This window comes from Dioscorea cayenensis, chromosome 5, assembly GCF_009730915.1.
Source record: "Dioscorea cayenensis subsp. rotundata cultivar TDr96_F1 chromosome 5, TDr96_F1_v2_PseudoChromosome.rev07_lg8_w22 25.fasta, whole genome shotgun sequence".
NCBI lineage: Eukaryota > Viridiplantae > Streptophyta > Magnoliopsida > Dioscoreales > Dioscoreaceae > Dioscorea > Dioscorea cayenensis.
In genome coordinates, this window is record NC_052475.1 from 18,822,130 (window position 1) to 18,843,648 (window position 21,519).

Below are 21,519 nucleotides of genomic sequence, written 5' to 3' on the forward strand. Positions count from 1 at the left end.
ATTACTTAGCTTGACGTACCTTGTCTTACCTCACGGGGGTTCATAAATGAATGTTGCCCTCTTACCCATGGCTTGGAAGCATGATGACCGAAATCTCTTCAGTGTAGAGGGTGAATTATCGGGATTGGGACCGCCTAACAATAGTTCATTGACAAGGTCCCCTTGCGTATATCCCGCAAGTGCACGGGTTAGTCGAAGTAATAATCCCGGGTGAGCGGGGTCGAATCCACAGGGAGTAGGGAGTGAAAATACTTAATTTGGATCTTAGCTATATGGAAGATCAATATTGATTAGTGTGAAATTGATTCAATTCTCAATAATAAAAGAAACAAGTAAGAGAGCAAGAAAGTAAAGAAGAGGGGTAAGGCAATCAAATAAAGATGGGGTACTCGGATGATGCTCCACCTAGGATAATATTTCAAGTACAAGAACCCTCTATTATACCTTCCTACTCAATGCAATGGTGAGTCATGGACATCCTTACATTACATAGTCCCAAATCTAAGTTCAACTATGCCTAACTCTATACATGTCCCGGAGGAGAAATCGAACAATCTCAACAACTCGACTCGCATAGAGTTGCAATGAGCTCCAGGGTTTCCAAGTGATAAATCTCTTCCTTAATATAGACCTAACCCTTTGGTCTAGGTGGAAGGTCCCTAACCACAATTGAGCCCTAGATACTAAGATCACCTCAACGCTTCACCCGCTGCACGTGCAACTAAGCCCCAGCAGAAGTTCATCCCTTAGGCCATTCACTCTATTATAGCCGCAAAGAACTCGAGGAACAGAGGTAGAATCTATCACGCCGGAGGGGAAAGGGGATGCTCCTGTACCTCTCGACTCACTCTCTCAACCCTCTCCAACCTAGCTTTGTCTAACACTCATGGTGTGTCACTCACTCACCATCTCAACCCTCTCAACCCTCTCCAATTCCATACTTTCATCGGGGTAACGCAAATGGCCACACGTTCATGTCGTGGATCACTTGCTTCTTCAATAGTATACACGTTGGTGGAGCTCTTGTTCTATGTGCATAAGTCGGAATGCTCGAATGTGACTGCCATTGTGCCCCTCCAAATGGATGTGCCCACTCGAATACGAGGAGGTTGGCACACACTCTAGCATCTCACACCTGACCTATGTCTTTGCGTTTGAACCTTAGCAAGATTTCCTACAAAATTGGTGCATTATGATCCACAATGGCCTATTTCCTTCATACTCGGCTTCACAACCCTACCTGCATAAAAGTAACATAAAAACACACATATTAGTGTAAAAACCTGAGAAAAGTAATGCTCAACATAAGGAATGAAGGCTTCGCATTCGTATCGCACAAGCACTTATCAAACTCCCCTACACTTAAGCTTTTGCTTGTCCTGAAACAAAAATTAAAACGTTATGTGTATCAATGAAGAAAATATTGGAAGTTCTTGGGCTTAGGTTCACCAAAGTATACAAAGAGAGCATTCTACAAGTGAGGGAAATTTCAACACTAAATGTGAAAAACTGAAACTCTAGATAAAAAATTGAATAAAAAAGGACAACAAACCTGAAATCGTGAAAGTGTGTGGACTCACTCAAGTCAACCCAAGGTATACTCCTCAAAGCTCTAAGTATAAGGGACTTATTTAACTACACAAGTGACAACAATTTCAAAGATGGTAGTAGCTTCACACATCCTCTAAGGTAGCCCTTGTATCAGATGATTGTGCAAACCTAGTTAAGGCCTTCTCCAAATTATTCATTCGGGTCTCTAAACCTAAAACTCGGTTCTCCATGTTTGGGGCTTGTTGTTGGAAACCGGTGGCCCCATGGCCTTTTGTGGACCTTGGTTGCTCCACGAGAAATTGGGATGACTCTTCCAACCCGGGTTGTAGGTATTATTATATGTGTTTCCTTGATTTCTCATGCCATTACCCATAAAATCGACATTCTCAACTGAAGATGCATCACCAATAGAGATTGGGCAATTGTCGGGAGCATGTCCTCCACCACACCCGTTGCAAGTAGTCACGGCCGCCACTCTATTCGAAGTTAGGAGATCTAACTTCTTACTCAATGATTCCACTTGAGCCACCAATGAGGTTACTATATCTATCTCATAGAGGTCGGCCACCTTTTTCTTCTCCCTGGCATACCATTGGTAGTTGTTAATCCCATTTGTTCAATTAATAGATGGGCCTCATCGAGGGTCTTGCTACATAAGGTACCGCCTGCTGCAGCATCCAAGAGTTGCCTTGTATTCAAATTTAGACCATTGTAAAAGGTTTGAACAATCATCAACTTCGGGAATCCGTGTTGCGGGCACTTTCTCAGGAGCTCCTTGAACCTTTCCCACATCTCAAACAGAGACTCCAATTCCAACTGTACAAATGATGAGATCTCATTCCTAAGCTTCTAGCAAACAAGTTAATTAACCATAGCTGCAGAAATCCACACGATCGTGCGGAATTTCAGCAAGCCCGTGTGTATCCACGGGCCGTGAACAAATGCACGGCCACGTCTCAAACTCCACAAATGCACCATTATAACGCTTCTCCTTTGTTCTAAATATAAATAACCATTCTAATTGATGAAATGAAGCATTATTGAGTAGTTTCATCGATGTAAATCATGAATCTGTGAAGGAAATCAAAGATAGGGCTTACCGTCAAGTTCAGATGAGAAAGCTTTGAAAATAGCCAGAAAACCAAGCAAAATCCTTCCAAATTGGTGATACGAGGTCGAGAAACAATATAGGAGTGCTCTCAGACAAATGGAGGAAAAAGGACTCGCGCCTCTTAGCGTTCTATACATTCGCACGGCCTTACGGAAATTACCCGCGCCCCTGCGTCTCCACAGGAAAGCCTCACAGGGGTAGATGGACGCCCCTCTGCGCTCTCAGGAAAGTACTCAATGCCTCTAAAAGCAAATACACGAGCGTGTGGGAAATACCCATGCCCATGTGCCTGACCAACAGGGGTAGCCACACGCCCCTGTGGCATCTTTCAACATCCGAGAAAAATTACTAAGTATTCTACACGCCCTTGTGGAAATTCCACACGAGCGTGGACATTCACAGGCCCAACTCACACGGGCAAGCGCATGCCCCTGTCTCTTCTCGGGATGGAGAGAGCTCCTCAGCAGAGATTCGCACGGGCGTGTAGAAATTACCTATGCCCGTGCGATTTTTACAAGGTCACCCACAGAGTCAAGTCCACACCCCTGTGTGCTTTCGGGATAATCTTCCAATCTTAGCAAGAATTCACACGCCCTTGCGGAAATTACCCACAGGCGTGCGAGAATCGCATGATCTTTCACTGGAGCGAGTCCACGCCGCTGTGCCTTCTCTAGATGAGCTCATAATGCAAATTCACTATCGTGCGAAAATTCCACACGCCCGTGTGTTTTCTCTAGATGCCTTAGAAAATTCTGCAGGCTCTGCAGAAAATTTTAGAACATATTTACACACTCAGAGCCTGCCTTAATATGCAAATTTTACCAGAGAAAAACATTAGAAATAGTTTAAACGACCCAACTTCAGTAAATCCACATGAAAACACACAATGACAATTCAAAACCGACAATAAAATTGCAGCACAAGTATATAAAAATCAAGACACAAACACTCAACACTTTACTCATGCACACACTAAACTACTAAACTACGAAAATAGTAAACACTTGGGCTACCTCCCAAGAAGCGCTTGTTTAACGTCACTTAGCTTGATGTACCTTGTCTTACCTCACGGGGGCTCATAGATGAAAGTTTCCCTCTTACCTATAGCTTGGAAGCACGATAAGCAAGATCTCTTGGGTGTAGAGGGTGAATTATCAGGCTTGGGACCACCTAGCAATGATTCACCCAGTTTGTTCAGTACACGCACGTCCCCAATAGCCTTGGAGCATTTCTGGTGGAGTCTCCTAGCCCTCTTCAATTTCCGGAGCACCTTCTTCAAGATCCCCGGGGTAGATGGTAGTTCTTCCGTCGAACCAAGCACCATTACTTCTTCATTGCCTCCTCTTGGTTAAATAGACCCTCATACGGGTCTGGATTGAACAGTTCCTGCATGTATTCATTAACAATGTCATCAGTAGTGTCTAGAAAATACAAAGTATCATCGAAATTAAGAGAATGCCGCATGGCTTCAGCAAGGCGGTATGTGAGCTTGCCATCTCCAACTCTCAATGTTAGCTCTCCAACGTCAATGTCAATCAAGGCTTTGGAAGTCTGCAAGAACGGCCTCACAAGTATTAAGGGTACATCGGCATCCTCATCGACTTCTAGCACTACAAAGTCAACCGGAAAAATGTACTTGTCCACCTTGACAAGCACGTCTTCTGTGATGCCCCTCGGATGTCTCACCATTCGCTCCGCTAATTGCAAAGTCATCCGAGTAGGCCTAGGCTCGCCCTAGCCTAGCTTTTGAAAGAACATGTATGGCATGACGTTGATACTGATCCCTGAGTCCGCCAATGTCATTTCTTCAACTAGATTACCAAGATAACACAGAATGATGAAGCTTCCCGGGTCTTTCTTCTTGTTCAGAATGTTGTTTTGCAAAACCTCCGAGCAAGATGCATCTAAAATCACTGAAGTACTCTCCTCTAACTTCCTCTTGTTGGTCAACAAGTCTTACAAGAATTTTGCATACTTAGGCATTTGAGCCAATGCCTCAACAAAAGGAAAATTGATGTGAAGTTGTTTGAACAAACTCAGGAACTTCTTATACTGTTCATCCCTTTGGTCATTCTTCAATCTAAAGGGATAAAGGATTCTTGGCTTCAAAGGTAGGGGTGCTATCTCCTTCTCTTTGCTTGCTCCTTTCTCAACCTCTATAACCTCGGGTGCGTGTTCATTGGGCTTCTCACTCGAAAGCTTACCCTCAACCTCACGACCATTTCTCAAAGTAATCGCCTTCACATGCTCTCTAGGGTTGGTCTCGGTGTTACTCTGCAAGCTTCCTTGTAGCCTTTCCGATAAGGACTTCGGAATGTGCCCTACTTGATTTCCAAGATTATGCAAAGAGGCGGTGTGGTTGTGAAGTGTAGCCTCAACGGATTGGAACCTTGTATTAGATGATTGCACAAACCTAGTTAAGGCCTTCTCCAAATCGTTCATTCGGGTCTCCAAACCTGAAATTCGATTCTCCAAGTTTGGCGCTTGCTGCTATTATTAGAAACCGGTGGCCCCATGGCCTTTTGTGGACCTTGGTTGCTCCACTAGAAATTGGGATGACTCTTCCAGCCTGGATTATTGGTGTTGCTGTATGGATTTCCTTGATTCCTTATGCCATTACCCACAAAATCGACATTCTCCACCAAAGATGCATCACCAATAGAGATCGGGCAATCGGAGGGAGCATGTCCTCCAGCACACCAGGTGCAAGTAGTCACAGTTACCACTCTATTTGATGTTTGGTGATCTAACAACTTACTCAATGATTACACTTGAGCTGCCAATGAAGTTACTACATCTATCACATGGAGACCGGCCACCTTTTTCTTCTCCCTAGCATTCCATTGGTAGTTATTTAACCCAATTTCTTCAAGTAGTTGACGGGCCTCACCAGGGGTCTTGCTACCTAAGGTACATCCTGCTGCCGCATCCAAGAGTTGCCTTGTACTCAGATTCAGACCGTTGTAAAAGGTCTGAAAAATCATCCACTCCGGGAATCCGTGTTGCGGGAACTTTCTCAGGAGCTCCTTGAACCTTTCCCATGTCTTAAATAGACTGCAATTCCAATTGTACAAAGGACGAGATCTTATTCCTAAGCTTTGCAGATTTTTCGGGAGGGAAATATCAGGCAAGAAAACCTTCTACCATCTCCTTTCATGTGGTAATCAAGGCTCTAGGTAATGAGTGTAGTCACTGCTTCGTTATCCTTTTCAAGGAAAATGGGATAGCTCTCAACTTGATAGCATCATCTGTCACCCCGTTTATCTTCAGCATATCACACACCTCGAGAAAGTTCTCTATATGACTGTTTGGATCCTCATCGGGCAAACCATTGAACTGTGCGGATTGCCACAACATGTGGATGAATGTCGGCTTTAGCTCGAAGTTCTGGGTTGTAATCAGGGGACGCACAATGCTCAATTGTGTCCCTAATACTGAAGGTCTGGCATAATCAGATAATGTCTGCTGCTGATCATTCTTATCTGCCATGTTTTCAGATTCTTCTACTTCCAAATCAGCTAGATTAGACTGTTCTTGTACATGTTCTTTCCCTTTTCTTCTCAGTGTACATTCAAGCTCGAGATCTCCTTGAATCAGTATTAAGGGGTTCCCTCGGGTCATAACCTGAAGCTGCACCCAAAAAGAAAGAAAAAAAAATCAGAATGATGATAGAATAAGAAAATATAAAATAGAATGAATAAATGAATAGTTAAGAAAACAAAGTGCAAAGTATCTCTAAACGCCTACTCCCCGGTAACGGTGCCAAAAACTTGACATCTCCATATATGCGTGTAAACCGCAAGTGCACGGGTGTCGAAGTGATAATCCCAGATGAGTGGGTATTGTATCCACAAAGAGTAGGTTACAAGGTCCCCTTGCATATATCCCGCAAGTGCACGGGTTTATCAAAGTAATAATCCCCGGTGAGCGGGTATCGAATCCACAGGGAGTAGGGAATAAAAATACATAATCCGATTCTTAGCTATGTAAAAGATCAATGATAATGAGTGTGACAATGATTCAATTCTCAACAGTAAAAGAAACAAGAAAGAGAGCAAAATTAAAGAAGGGGGGTAAGGCAATAAATAAAGATGGGGTACCCGGATAATGCTCCACCTAGGATAATTGTTTTAAGTGCAAGAACCCTCTATTATGCTTCCTAATCAATGCAATGGTGAGTCGTGGACATCCTTAATTACATAGTCCCAAATCTAAGGTCAACTATGCCTAACTCTATACATGTCCCGGAGGAGAAATTGAACAATCTCAACACCTCGCACTCGCATAGAGTTGCAATGAGCTCCAGGGTTTCCAAGTGATAAATCTCTTCCTTAATATAGACCTAACCCTTTGGTCCAGGTGGAAGGTCCCTAACCACAATTGAGCCCTAGATACTAAGATCACCTCAACGCTTCACTCCGTTGCACGTGCAACTAAGCCCCAACAGAAGTTCATCCCTTAGGCCATTCACTCTATTATAGCCGCAAAGAACTCGAGGAACGGAGGTAGAATCTATCACGCAGGAGGGGAAAGGGGATGCTCCTGTACCTCTCGACTCACCCTCTCAACACTCTCCAACCTAGCTTTGTCTAACACTCATGGTGTGTCACTCACTCACCCTCTCAACCCTCTCAACCCTCTCCAATTCCATACTTTCATTGGGGTAACGCAAATGGCCACACGTTCATGTCGTGGATCACTTGCTTCTTCAATAGTATACACGTTGGTGGAGCTCTTGTTCTATGTGCATAAGTCGGAATGCTCGAATGTGACTGCCATTGTGCCCCTCCAAATTGATGTGCCCACTCGAATACGAGGAGGTTGGCACACACTCTAGCATCTCACACCGACCCTATGTCTTTGCGTTTGAACCTTAGCAAGATTTCCTACAAAATTGGTGCATTATGATCCACAATGGCCTATTTCCTTCATACTCGGCTTCACAACCCTACCTGCATAAAAGTAACATGAAAACACACATATTAGTGTAAAAACCTCGAGAAAAGTAATGCTCAACATAAGGAATGAAGGCTTTCAGATTCAGTATCGCACAAGCACTTATCAAACTCCCCTACACTTAAGCTTTTTGCTTGTCCCCGAAACAAAAAAAATTAAAAACGTTATGTGTATCAATGAAGAAAATATTGGAAGTTCTTGGGCTTAGGTTCACCAAAGTATACAAAGAGAGCATTCTACAAGTGAGGGAAATTTCAACACTAAATGTGAAAAACTGAAACTCTAGATAAAAAATTGAATAAAAAAGGACAACAAACCTGAAATCGTGAAAGTGTGTGGACTCCCTCAAGTCAACCCAAGGTATACTCCTCAAAGCTCTAAGTATAAGGGACTTATTTAACTACACAAGTGACAATAATTTCAAAGATGGTAGTAGCTTCACACATCCTCTAAGGTAGCCCTTGTATCAGATGATTGTGCAAACCTAGTTAAACCTAAAACTCGGTTCTCCATGTTTGGGGCTTGTTGTTGGAAACCGGTGGCCCCATGGCATTTTGTGGACCTTGGTTGCTCCACGAGAAATTGGGATGACTCTTCTAACCCGGGTTGTAGGTATTATTATATGTGTTTCCTTGATTTCTCATGCCATTACCCATAAAATCGACATTCTCAACTGAAGATGCATCACCAATAGAGATTGGGCAATTGTCGGGAGCATGTCCTCCACCACACCCGGTGCAAGTAGTCACGGCCGCCACTCTATTCGAAGTTAGGAGATCTAACTTCTTACTCAATGATTCCACTTGAGCCACCAATGAGGTTACTATATCTATCTCATAGAGGCCGGCCACCTTTTTCTTCTCCCTGGCATACCATTGGTAGTTGTTAATCCCATTTCTTCAATTAATAGATGGGCCTCATCGAGGGTCTTGCTACATAAGGTACCGCCGAGCATGAAGCTTACCGGGTCTTTCTTCTTGTTCGGCATGTTCTTTTGCAGCACCGCCGAGCATGAAGCCTCTAGCACCACTGACGCACTCTCCTCCAATTTCCTCTTGTTGGTCAACAAATCTTTCAAGAACTTAGCATGCTTAGGCATTTGAGCTAATGCCTCTACAAAAGGAATGTTGATGTGGAGTTGCTTGAATAAACTCATGAACTTCTTATACTGTTCATCCCCTTGGTCATTTTTCAATATAGAGGGATAAGGGATTCTTGGCTTGAAAGGTTAGGATGCCACGTCTTTCTCTTTCTTCGCTCCCTCCTCAACCTCTACAACCTCGGGTGCGTGTTCTTTTGGCTTCTCACTCGGAAGCCTTCCATCAACCTCACGACCACTCCTCAAAGTGATCGCCTTCACATGTTCTCTAGGGTTGGTTTCCGTATTGCTTGGTAAACTTCCATATGGCCTTTTGGAGAGAGACTTCGCAATTTGCCCCACCTGATTTTCAAGGTTGTGCAAAGAAGCTGTGTGGTTGCGAAGTGTAGCCTCGACTGATTCAAACCGTGTATTTGCAGATTGAACAAATCTAGCCAAGTGCTTCTCTAAATCCGTCATTCGGGTTTCCAGGCCTGAAATTCTGTTTTCCACTTGAGGGGCTTATTGTTGTTGTTGGAAACCTGGTGGCCTCATGGCCTTTTGTGGTCCTTGATTACTCCATGAAAGGTTGGGATGATTCTTCCAACCTGAATTGTAGGAATTGCTATATGGGTTCCCTTGAGGTCTCATGCCATTACCTACAAAGTCAACGTTTTCCACTGAAGAAACATTACCAAAAGAGATCGGGCAATCGGAGGAAGCATGTCCTCCATCACAACCAGTGCAGTTGGTCATGGCCGCAACTCTATTCGAAGCTATGAGATCTAGCTTCTTACTAAGACTCTCCACTTGCGCCGCCAATGAGGTTACCGCATCAATTTCATGGATACCAGCCAACTTTTTCTTCTCTCTAGCATTCCATTGGTAACTATTTAACCATATTTCCCCAATTAATTAACAAGCCTCATCGGGGGTTTTGCTACCTAAGGTACCTCCTGCTGCCGCATCCAAGAGTTGCCTTGTGCTCGGTTTCAAACCATTGTAGAAGGTTTGAACAATCATCAACTCCAGGAATTCGTGTTATGGACACTTTCTCAGGAGCTCCTTGAACCTTTCCCATATCTCGAATAGAGACTCCAATTCCAACTGAACAAAGGACGAGATCTCATTCCTAAGCTTTGCTGATTTTCCGAGAGGGAAATAACGGGCTAGAAAAGCTTCTACCATCTTGTCCCATGTAGTAATTGATGCTCTAGGTAATGAGTGTAGCCACTGCTTCACTTTCCCTTTCAAGGAAAATTGGAAGGCTCTTAATTTGATGGCATCATCCGTCATCCCATTTATCATCAGCATATCGTACACCTCGAGAAAGCTCTCTATGTGACTATTTGGATCCTCATCGGCCAAACCGTTGAATTGTGCGGACTGTTGCAGCATATGGATAAATGCCGGCTTTAGCTCAAAGTTCTGAGCTATAATCGGAGGGCACACAATACTCGATTGTGTCCCCAACACTAAAGGTATGGTATAGTCGGATAGTGTTCACTGTTGCTCATTCTGTCCTGCCATGTTTTCAGATTCCTCTCCTTCCAAATCAGCTGAATTATGCTGTTTTTCCACAGGTTCTTTTTTTTTCTTCTAAGTGTACGTTCAAGCTCAGGGTCTCCTTCATTCAATATTGATGGATTCCCTCGGGTCATAACCTGGAGCTGCACCAAAAAGAAATAAAAAGAAAATCAGAACGATGATAGAATAAGAAGATATGAAATAGAATGTGAGGTGAAATAGCTAAGAAAATGAAGTGCAAAGTATCTCTAAATGCCTACTCCCCGGCAACGGCGCCAAACACTTGACAAGGTCCCTTCCGTATATCCCACAAGTGCACGGGTTTGTCGAAGTAATAATCCCGGGTGAGCGGGTATCGAATCCATAGGGAGTAGGGAATAAAAATACTCAATTCGATTCTTAGCTATGTAAAAGATCAATGATAATGAGTGTGACAATGATTCAATTCTCAACAGTAAAAGCAACAAGAAAGAGAGCAAAAGTAAAGAAGGGGATAAGGCAATCGATAAAAATGGGGTACCCGGATAACGCTCCATCTAGGATAATTGTTTCAAGTACAAGAACCCTCTATTATACTTCCTAATCACTGAAATGGTGAGTCGTGGACATCCTTAATTACATAGTCCCAAATCTGAGGTCAACTATGCCTAACTTTATACATGTCCCGGAGGAGAAATCGAACAATCTCAACACCTCGCACTCGCATAGAGTTGCAATGAGCTCCAGGGATTCCAAGTGATAAATCTCTTCCTTAATATAGACCTAACCCTTTGGTCCAGGTATAAGGTGCCTAACCACAATTGAGCCCTAGATACTAAGATCACCTCAACGCTTCACTCCGTTGCACGCGCAACTAAGCCCCAGCGGAAGTTTATCCCTTAGACCATTCACTCTATTATAGCTGCAAAGAACTCGAGGAACGGAGGTTGAATCTATCACGCTGGAGGGGAAAGGGGACGCTCCTGTACCTCTCGACTCACCCTCTCAACCCTCTCCAACCTAGCTTTGTCTAACGCTCGTGGTGTGTCACTCACTCACAAGGTTACCAACAAGAACTCTCAACCCTAGTGTCACTCTAGGGGAAATGTTCATACAATCAAGCATTCAAGGTTGGAACTCACAATAAGCATCAATTTATTGAAAGCATAATAAAGAGGTTCAAAGAAACAAATACATCCTAGGGTTGACAATACCCGAGTACCCACTAGGAGTTTAGCTCTCCATGGAGCTAAGTACAATCAATGAAATAAAATATAAAAGTAATAAATCCATAAAGAAACCCCCTCGATAGTCGTGTCGATGGTCTTGTGGATAGTCCTCTACTCGTGGTCCAAGGATTCCCTCGTCCGGTATACGATACGCCTCTACGGAAGCTCCACTACCAACCTTCTTCCTAAGGAATGACAATGTCGGAGCCGGAGAACCTCCCCAAAACCTTGGCCAATACCCCTCAAAACCCTAGCCGAAGCTCTCTCTCAAGTTGGGGAAAAGATGGAGAAAAGAATACCAAAATCGAGGCTGAATCGGCTTTAAATAGGGCTGGAATCGAGCGACTACACGGCCGTGTATGCTCCACGGGCCCGTGCGGAATTTCCACACGGGCGTGGATAATTTCCACACGCCCATGTGGATTCTCTATTTCTCTGGTTTCTCGGCAGGTTGTGAATAGTGCTACTACAGTATATGCTACATTGTTTCTGCAGTGCTGTGCTACAGTATTCGACCTGAATAGCTTCCCAATTCCATACTTTCATCGGGGTAACGAAACAGGAAAATGGATGTGCCCACTCGAATACGAGGAGGTTGGCACACACTCTAGCATCTCACACCTGACCTATGTCTTTGCGTTTGAACCTTAGTAAGATTTCCTCCAAACTTGGTGCATTATGATCCACATTGGCCTATTTCCTTCAAACTCGCCTTCACAACCCTACCTGCATAAAAGTAACATAAAAAGACACATATTAGTGTAAAAACCTGAGAAACATAATGCTCAACATAAGGAATGAACGCTTCGCATTCGTATCGCACAAGCACTTATCAGTAGGGAATAAAGACACTTGAGTTGTTTCTTAACTAATGCGGAAGATGAATAGTGATAAGTGTGACAAAATATGAAATAACGAAAAATAAAAACAACAAGATAGAAGGCACAAGTAAAGGAGAAGGTGAGGCAAATGATAAAGATGGGGTACCCGGATATTGATCCGCCTTGGACAATCGTTTCAAGTGCAAGAACCCTCTATTATACTTCCTAATTGATGCAACAATGAGTCATGGAAATGCTTAATGACATGATTCCAAATCTAAGGTCAACCATTCCTAACTCTATACATGTCCCGGAGGAAAGATTGAATAACCTCTCAACCTCGACTTTTTCATAGAATTGCAATGAGCTCTAGGGATTCCAAGTGATAAACACTATTCCTATATATAGACCTAACCCTTTGGTCTAGGTGAAACATCCATAGCCACAATTAAGCCCTCGGTGCTAAAATCACTTCAACGCTTCACTCTGTTGCACACGCAACTAAGCCGCAGTAGAAGGTCATCCTATAGCCCATTCAATCTACTATAGCCACAAAGAACTCTTGGAACGTGGAGGTAGGATAGATCACACTGGATGGGAAAGAGGACACTCCGCTACCTCTCGACTCACCCTCTTAGGAACCTCCTCTGTCTGATCTCTCTCTTGTTGTGACTCTAAAGTTGGCTGAGACCCTTCAGCCGCGGCTTCCTCGGACCCAGTTGGCATATTCAGTACAAAAACACCCCATGGATATCTCTTGATCACACCCATAAGTCTCATTGTTTCCAAACCGAGGGGTGCTAGAATTTTTGTTTTCTCAGCACCTCTAATCGTATCTCGTAGACCCATCCCAAGAATGAGTCTAGTGATGTATGGACCTGAGAAAATGACACCAAGCCTGGGGTAATGTCCCTGATGCCTCAAATACTCCGCTACAATGTGTCCCAGATGAATCGGCTCATTTCGCACCATGGAGTATAAGTATAAAAGTTCCTGTTTGCTAAGGACTCCCGTCTTTGTCACCGTGATTTGTTCAGCGATCTACTCAAGCTGGCATGAAGGTATTTGTAACTAGGTCTCGAAATACACGTGGCCTTGTATACTCTTGGCTCGTATCGCCCCCGTCCACATAGTATTCGGTAAGCCTTCTGGGGGGTTAAGTTTCCACAATAGTCGATCGATGATCTCATCATACTTTTTACGTTCTAATGAACTCCTCATCATATAACCCAAGTCTAAGAGAAAAAGCGTGTGAGGTTCATGTTATGATGCTTGCCCAAAAGGCTACGAGCCGAATGATACCGACATTATCGAAATCAGTCGTCTGACGGTCAAACTCAAATGAAGTGAGCACCTCCAATGTGAGTGTATGAATGGCGGGATCATGAATTCTCAAAAAGCTTACGCCAACCACCCATCGATAGTAATTCCTCAACCTCATCGGCCATGTCATCCGCTAATTGCACCTCTCTCATTGAGCTCACGTCAGGGATCCATGTTTGACCAAATTTAAGCTTCGCTAGTGGCTCAAATCGAGTTTTATGTTCGGGAAGTGCGAATTCTATGCTTTCCAGTTCAGGAGTAGGCTCCCTAGGATGCTTACCCACTGCCTTCTTTGATCTTGGGCCATACCCGCATGTTTTTGGAAAAAGAGCTTAGTGAGTTTTGACCAAAAATATAATTACTGCGAGAATTCACACGGTCATATAGAAAATCCACATGTCCGTGTGGATTCACGGGGCATGAAAAACTACATGGTCCCTTTGCCAAAAGATGTGAATGTGTCTCCCTCTCACTTCCAAAGCTCATGAAAACATATCAAAAGATCATTTAAGCACGGAACTAAGGCACATTTTTCCGGTTTAATCGAATAAAAATCGAATAGAATTAAAATAAGGGCAACCTCAAGATGAAAGCGAGTTTTTACCGATGAGTTGAACAGAAAAATCTCTAAAATCAGCGAGAAACTCAAGTTATCAATGAAAAATCACTGTTGGGAGGTCGGGAAAAGGGCTCATGAATGTTCTCTTCTCTGTTGGAAGTATGCTAATGAGAGAGGCTTATAATGAGAGGCGAGCTTTATGGCCTTTGCACATCCATACGGGCGTGCCAAAGGTATGCATGCCCATGTACCTTTACATGAGAGACTCGCAGGGTGGACTCACGCCCTCAGTGCTCTCGAGAAAACATTCACCCACTTTGAACACAACCGCACGAGTGTGTGGAATTTACCCACGCCCGTGCCCCCGACCCACAGGGGCATCCGCACGCCCCTATGTGCTCTCTGTCAAACTGAGAGAAATCACTAAGTGTTTACGTGCGCCCGGTCTGAAAAATTCCCACGCTGACCGTGGACAATTATAGGCCAAGCTCACAGGGGCATACCCACGCCCGTGCGTTGGTCACAAGGTTACCCATAGGGGCGTGTCCACGCTCCCGTGTGCTCTCGGGAAAAAAATTCTCAGGTTTCTACAGAACAACGGACGCTCGTGTGGTAATTCTGCATGGCCGTGCGATAATTTCAAGGTGGCTCACAAGGGCGAGTCCACGCCCTTGTGCCTTATCTGAACATATTTACACATTTAGAGCCGGCTCTTTTATACAACAATTACCAGCGAAAAATAATAGAAACAAGCTCAAACGAAAAAATCTTCGCTAAACCCACATGGAAACACACGATGACACAGAAATCCACCAAAATGAAAACAACACAAGCATCTAAACATGAGGACACCAACACTTAACAAGTTATTCATGCAAAACTAAACTATTACTGGGAAAAACAGTAAACAGTTGAGTTGCCTCCCAAGAAGCGCTTGTTTAACGTTACTAAGCTTGATGTACCTTTTCTCTTCTCATGGGGGTTTATGAAGGAAGAATACTTCTTTGTCGGCATTACTAAACTCTCCTCCATGGTATGGTTTTACCCTGTGTCCATTTACCTTAAGTGTACCCTTCTCCGGATGGGTAATCTCTATAGTCTCATGAGGTGAAATTTCGGTGACCATGTAAGGGCCAAACCATATCGACTTGATCTTCCCCGGAAATAAACATAGACGAGAATTGAATAAGAACACCTGATCTCCCACCTTGAACTCCTTCAGATTTTTAATATCCTTGTCATGCCATGGCCTTGATTGCCCAGTACGCCTTATGCTCCCACTCCACAGGCAAGTGACAAGACATTCCATAAACCAGATTATAGGGAGTGGTCCCAATTGGTGTCTTGTACGCTGTTCGATGAGCCCAAAGTGTGTCATCTAACTTTTCCGACCAATCCCGCTTTCCTTGTTCCACAGATTTGGTTAAAATCCTCTTAAGTTCTCTGTTTGTGACTTCTACTTGACCACTCATTTGTGGGTGATAAGGGGTAGCAAGACTATGATGCACCCCATAGCGCTTCAACACTTTAGCAAGTTGAATGTTGCAAAAGTGAGTTCCTCGATCACTTATGATAATTCTTGGAGTTCCAAACTGAGCAAACAACTTCTTCAAAAAAATTTTTACCACTTGTTCTAGCATCATTTGTTGGAAGGACTTAGCTTCTACCCATTTAGAGACATAATCAACCGCCACTAAGATGTAATAATTTCCATTAGACCTCGGGAATGGTCCCATGAAATCAATACCCCACACATCGAACACCTCACAAAATTGAATCGGATTTTTGAGGCATTTCATCTCTCGCGATAGATTCCCGACCCTCGATAGTTGTCACATCGAAGAACAAAGCTGATGAGTATCCTAGAATAAAGTTGGCCAATAGAATCCATCGGGAAGAAATTTTTCAGCAGTCCTGCTCGAAGCATAATGCCCTCCAACGGGACCCAAATGACATTGTGCAATAATGTTCCAACCTTCCTCCCTAGATACACATCATCGAAACACATGGTTGGCGCAAATACGGAACAAGTAAGGATCATCTCAAAAGTAGTTCTTTAAATCACTTAAAAACTTTTCCTTCTGATGGAAACTGAGACCTTGCTTCATTACCTTCCCTGACAAATAGTTTGCAAAATCGTGAACCATGGAGTACCCTCGATTTTTGACTCACATGTCATACAAATGTTCTTTAGGGAAAAATCGTTGATCTCCTTGCTTGCGGTTCTTGCCCCTCACACCCTTCTAATCAGAGAGGTGATCTGCAACCACATTTTTAGTTCCCCTCTTGTCTTTTATTTCCATATCGAACTCTTGTAACAATAAAATCCACCGAATCAACCTTGGCTTCGCGTCAGCTTTTATTCATGAGATAACAGAGTGCCAAATGATCCATAAATCATCTGTCACCCTTGATAAAATAAGATATGGCCTAAACTTGTCAAAAGCAAAATACCACTTTGCTAATAATTCCTTTTTCGGTAGTTGTATAGTTCTCACAGTAGCGCTTGTGAGGGTCTTGTTAGCATAATAGATTGGAGCCAGAATCGCTTATCCTTCCTCCGTCCTAAAACAACTCCTATAGCATAATCACTTGCATTACACATGAGCTCAAAGGGTCTCATTCTAATCCGTATTGTCGAGTGGTGCTTGCAATAATCTTTCCTTCAACAACTTAAATGCACTTAAACAATCATCCCCAAAGTTGAAAAGGAGCATCTTTTTAGGAGGCTAGTTGATAAAAGTGCTTGTGCGATATGAATCGCGAAGCATTCATTTCCTTATATTGAGCATTACTTTTTCTCAGTTTTTTACATTAATATGTGTGTTTTTATATGTTACTTTTTATGCAGGTGAGGGTTGTGAGGCCGAGTATGAAGGAAATGGGCCAATGTGGATCATAATGCACCTATTTTTGGAGGAGATCTTGCTAAGGTTCAAGCGAAGACATAGGGGACAGGTGTGAGATGCTAGAGTGTGTGCCAACCGCCGAGCATTCGAGTGAGTACATCCATTTGGGGGGCACAAAGATAGGCACACTCAAACATTCCGTCTTATGCATGATTTGACAACTTCCTTCATGTTTGGATTTAGTCTTCGCTGTGGTTGGGTTACAGACTTGTAATCATCTTCCATTAAGATTTTATGGGTGCAAAAGGATGGATTTATGCCCTTGATATCTGAAATCTTCCATGCAATAGCCGACTTATGCTTTTTTATCATACTAACAAGCTTATCCTTTTGCTCCACCGACAAATTCGAGGCTATAATCAACGGAAGTTTAGATTCTTCCATCAAGAAAGCATACTCCAAGTGTCTTTGGTAAGGTCTTGAGCTCTAAGGTTGGCGGTTCATCAATTGAAGGATGTAATCTACTCTCCTTCAACTTTGTCAATTTCCTCAAACTTGTTCGTTTTCTCCCGCTCAACTTTATTCTTCCCATCTCCCAATCTGTGAATGTATTTTCGTGATGGTAATCGGCAACTATCAACGTATTCAAACCACAAATCTCCCCTACTCGAGAATGACACCCCTCTTTGATAAAATTTCACCGCCTTTTATTCAGATTTATAAAAATAAGTTGAGCTGATCGAGATCGCTTCAAACTTTCTTCTAAATGATCACTCAATGATGCCAATGTAGACCTCTCAAACTAATCTAACCCACTATTTAATTCGCAGTCCTGCTTCTGAGTTCTGGCGATGTACTCTTCAAGTCGATTCTTCCATGACATGTTGAATGGTATCCAGAGCTCTTGCAAAAAGTAACTACAGTATGTCGATTACTACAAATGTTTGAATTTTTCTCTCTACATTTTCAACCATTCGGTGATAGTGTTGACTAATTCGGGTATTTAAATCATCCTTCTAAAAATCAAAGAAAAAGGAGAACAAATTAGAACGTTGATAGAAAAGAAAATGTGAAAATAGGATGGATAAATGAATAGCTAAGAAAACAAAAAGTACAAAAGTATCTCTAAGCGCCTTTTTCCCAGCAATGGAGCCAAAAATTTGACAAAGCTCCCCACAAGTGCAGGTTGTCGAAAGTAATAAATCCCAGGTGAGTGGGGTATCTTATCCACAGGGAAAAGGAAATAAAAATACTTAAATTGCTACTTAACTATATGAAAGATGAATAGTGATATGTGTGATAAGATTTAATTCTCAAAAGGAAAACAACTTGAAAAAGAGCAAAAGTGAAGTAGAAGGTATGGCAATCGATAAAGATGGGTACGTGGGTATTGATCCGCCTAGGAAAATCGTTTCAAGTGCAAGAACTCTCTATTATGCTTCCTAACTAATGCAATGGTGAGTTATGGACATCCTTTAATGCATGGCCCTGAATCTAGGGTTAACCAAGCCTAATCCTCTACATGTCCCCGGGAGGACGGAGTTGAACAACCTCTCAACCTACGTTTTCGTAGAAGCATTGCATTAAGCTCTAGGGATACCAAGGGATAAATCTCTTCCTAATTGTAGACGTAACCTTTGGTCCAGAAGAAAGGTCCCTCACCACAACTAAGCCCTAGATGCTAAAATTACCTCAATGCTTCACTCCGTTGCACTTCCAACTAAGCCCCAGCGGAGGATCATCCTTAGCTCATTCGCTCAATTATGGCCACAAAGAACTCGAGGATGGAGGTAGAATCTATCACACCGAGAGGGAAAGGAGGCAGCTCCGCAGCACCTCTCGACTCACCCTCTCAACCCTCTCCAATCAAGCTTTGTCTAACTCTCGTGGTGTGTCACTCACTCACAAGGGTTACCCATGAACTCTCAACCCTTGTGTCACTCTAAGGGAGTATTCAAACAATCAAATATTCAAGATTGGAACTCATAATAACATCAATTAATTGAATGCATAATAAAAGATTCAATGAAAACTAATACATCCCAGGGGTTCTACAAATACCCAAATACCCACAAGGGGTTTTGCTCTCCATGGAGCACAACACAAACGATAATGAAATCAAATGTAAAAGAAATCAATCCATAGGAAAACCTCCTCGATCGTTGTTGTGATGGTCTTGTAGAGGTTTTCTACTCATCTCGAATACCCTTATCCGGTATAAGATCGCCCACACCCTAGAATCAATCGGCGGAGGCTCCCCTTACCAACCTTCTTCCCAAGAGATGGCGATGTCTGGAGCCATAGAACCTCTCCAAATCCCCTAGCCAATACCTCTCAAAACCCTAGCCTCCTCTCTCTCTCAAGTTGGGGAAAAAGATGGAGAAAAGAATGTTGAAATTGGAGTGAAATCAGCCTTAAATAGAGTGGAATCGGGGATTCCACACACCCACCTGGATATTCCACCCGGGCGGTGGAATGACTTGCAGGCGTGTGGAATTTCCACATGCCCATGTGGCTCCCTCGTTTTGCTCCTTCTTGACGGTGTGAGCAGGTGATTTACTACGGTGATTTCTATGGTATGCTACCTTTCTGATACGTGACCCGAAATACTCCCGAATCCATGATTTCATTGAGGTAACGTAAACGGGGACACGTTCATGTCATAGATCGTCTTGGTTCTTCAATAAAGCAGATCAACTTGGTGGAGATCTTGCTAAATATGCACAAGCCGGAGTACTAGGATGTAACTACCTTTGTGCCCCTCCGATTCATTGCCTTAGCTCGAATACAAGAAGGTTGGCATATATTCGATCATTCTAAACCCGACTCATGTCTCCGCGTTTGAGCTTTCTCAAGATCTCCTCCAAATAATGTGTAAAATGATCTGCAATGGCTTCTTTCACAAATAATCAGCCTCACAACCCAACCTGCATAAAAGTACATAAATACACATGTATTAGCGCTAAAACATGACAAAAGTAATGCTCATCATAAGGAAAGAACGCTTCACATTCTTATCGCACAAGCACTTATCACTCTTCCTCTAGACCAAGCATCATTACTTCTTCGTTATCGACCTCTTGCTCTAGCAACATCTTGTACTGGGTCTTGGATTAAACATTTCCTATACATATTAATCAATTATCTCATCACTAATGTCGATAAAATAAAGAGTATCATCAAAGTTAAGAGAATGCCACATGGCTTCGGCAAGGCGGTATGTGAGCTTATCATCTCCAACCATCAATGTTAACTCCCCGCCGTCCATGTCGATTAATGCCTTGGAAGTACACAAGAATGGCTTCCCAAGTATCAAAGGAGCATCTACATCCTTGTCGACATCCAACATTACAAAGTCTATAGGAAATATGCACTTGTCTACCTTGACAAAGCACGTCTTCAATGGTGCCTCGAATGTCTCACCGTTACGTCACTTCAATTGTAATTTCATTCAGTGGGCCTAGGCTCCCCGAAGCCTAACTTACGAAAGAAAGAATACGGCATAGCGTTGATACTTGGTGGAGAATCTGCCCAATGCCATTTCTTCACCCAAATTGGCAATGTTATGCGGGATGATGAAGCTTCCTAGGTCTTTCTTCTTGTTTGGCATGTTCTTTTGCAACACCACCAAACAAGATGCATCTAGAAATCATAGAGGCACTCTCCTCCAATTTCCTTTTTGTTGGTCAACAAATCTTTCAAGAACTTGGCATACCTAGGCATTTGGGATAATGCCTCAACAAAGGAATGTTTATATGTAGTTGCCTAAACAAACCCGGAAACATCTTGTCTTTCGGTTATCCACTTGGTCATTCTTCAATCTAGAGGGATAAAGAGGATTCTTGGCTCCTCCTCCTCCTTGTTTGCTCCCTTTCCAACCTCTATGACCTCTGGTGCTTCAACAATGGTCTTCTCACTTAGAAGCCTATCTTCAACCTCACGACCACTTCTTGAGTGATCGCCTTCACCATATTCTCATGGGTTGGTCTTAGTATTATTCAAGCAAGCTTCCTTGTGGTCTCTCCGATAAAGACTTACGTGATTTTTCCCATTTGATTTTCTAGATTGTGCAATGACGTGGTGTGGTTGCGAAGTGTAGCCTCGACCGATTGGAACCGTGTATCTGATGATTGCACAAATTGAGTCAAGGACTTTTCTAGATCGGTCATCCAGGTTTTTAGACCTGAAACTCGATTCTCCGTGTTTCGGGTTTGTTGTTGTTGAAAACCCAATGGTGCGGTGGTCTTTTATTGTCTTTGATTGTTCCATGAGAAATTCGGATGGTTCCACCAACTTTGAATTGTAGAGCCATATGCTATAAAGGATTGCCTTGGTTTCTCATTGCATTACCCACATAATCAACTTGTTCAATGGAGGATGTACCAGCAATGGCTATGACCGCGTTCGTATATGCGTGTGAACGCAGAGTGCATGAGTGTCGATGTAATAATCTTAGATGTGTGGGTATCTTGTCCATAGAGAGTAGGGAATAAAAACACTTGAGTTGTTACTTAACTAATGTGGAAGATGAATAGT

At 43.0% G+C, this 21,519-nt stretch overlaps 3 non-coding genes across 3 annotated transcripts; all 3 read left to right on the forward strand.

The window, feature by feature from the left end:
• Positions 1-2,293: 2,293 nt before the first annotated feature.
• On the forward strand, positions 2,294-2,400 carry LOC120262575. The gene has a single exon (XR_005536841.1). It is a non-coding gene; the product is annotated as a small nucleolar RNA R71 (small nucleolar RNA).
• Positions 2,401-5,656: 3,256 nt separating this feature from the next.
• Positions 5,657-5,761, forward strand: LOC120262620. The gene has a single exon (XR_005536884.1). It is a non-coding gene; the product is annotated as a small nucleolar RNA R71 (small nucleolar RNA).
• A 3,968-nt stretch (positions 5,762-9,729) lies between these two features.
• Positions 9,730-9,836, forward strand: LOC120262663. Its single transcript, XR_005536923.1, has one exon. It is a non-coding gene; the product is annotated as a small nucleolar RNA R71 (small nucleolar RNA).
• Positions 9,837-21,519: the final 11,683 nt, after the last annotated feature.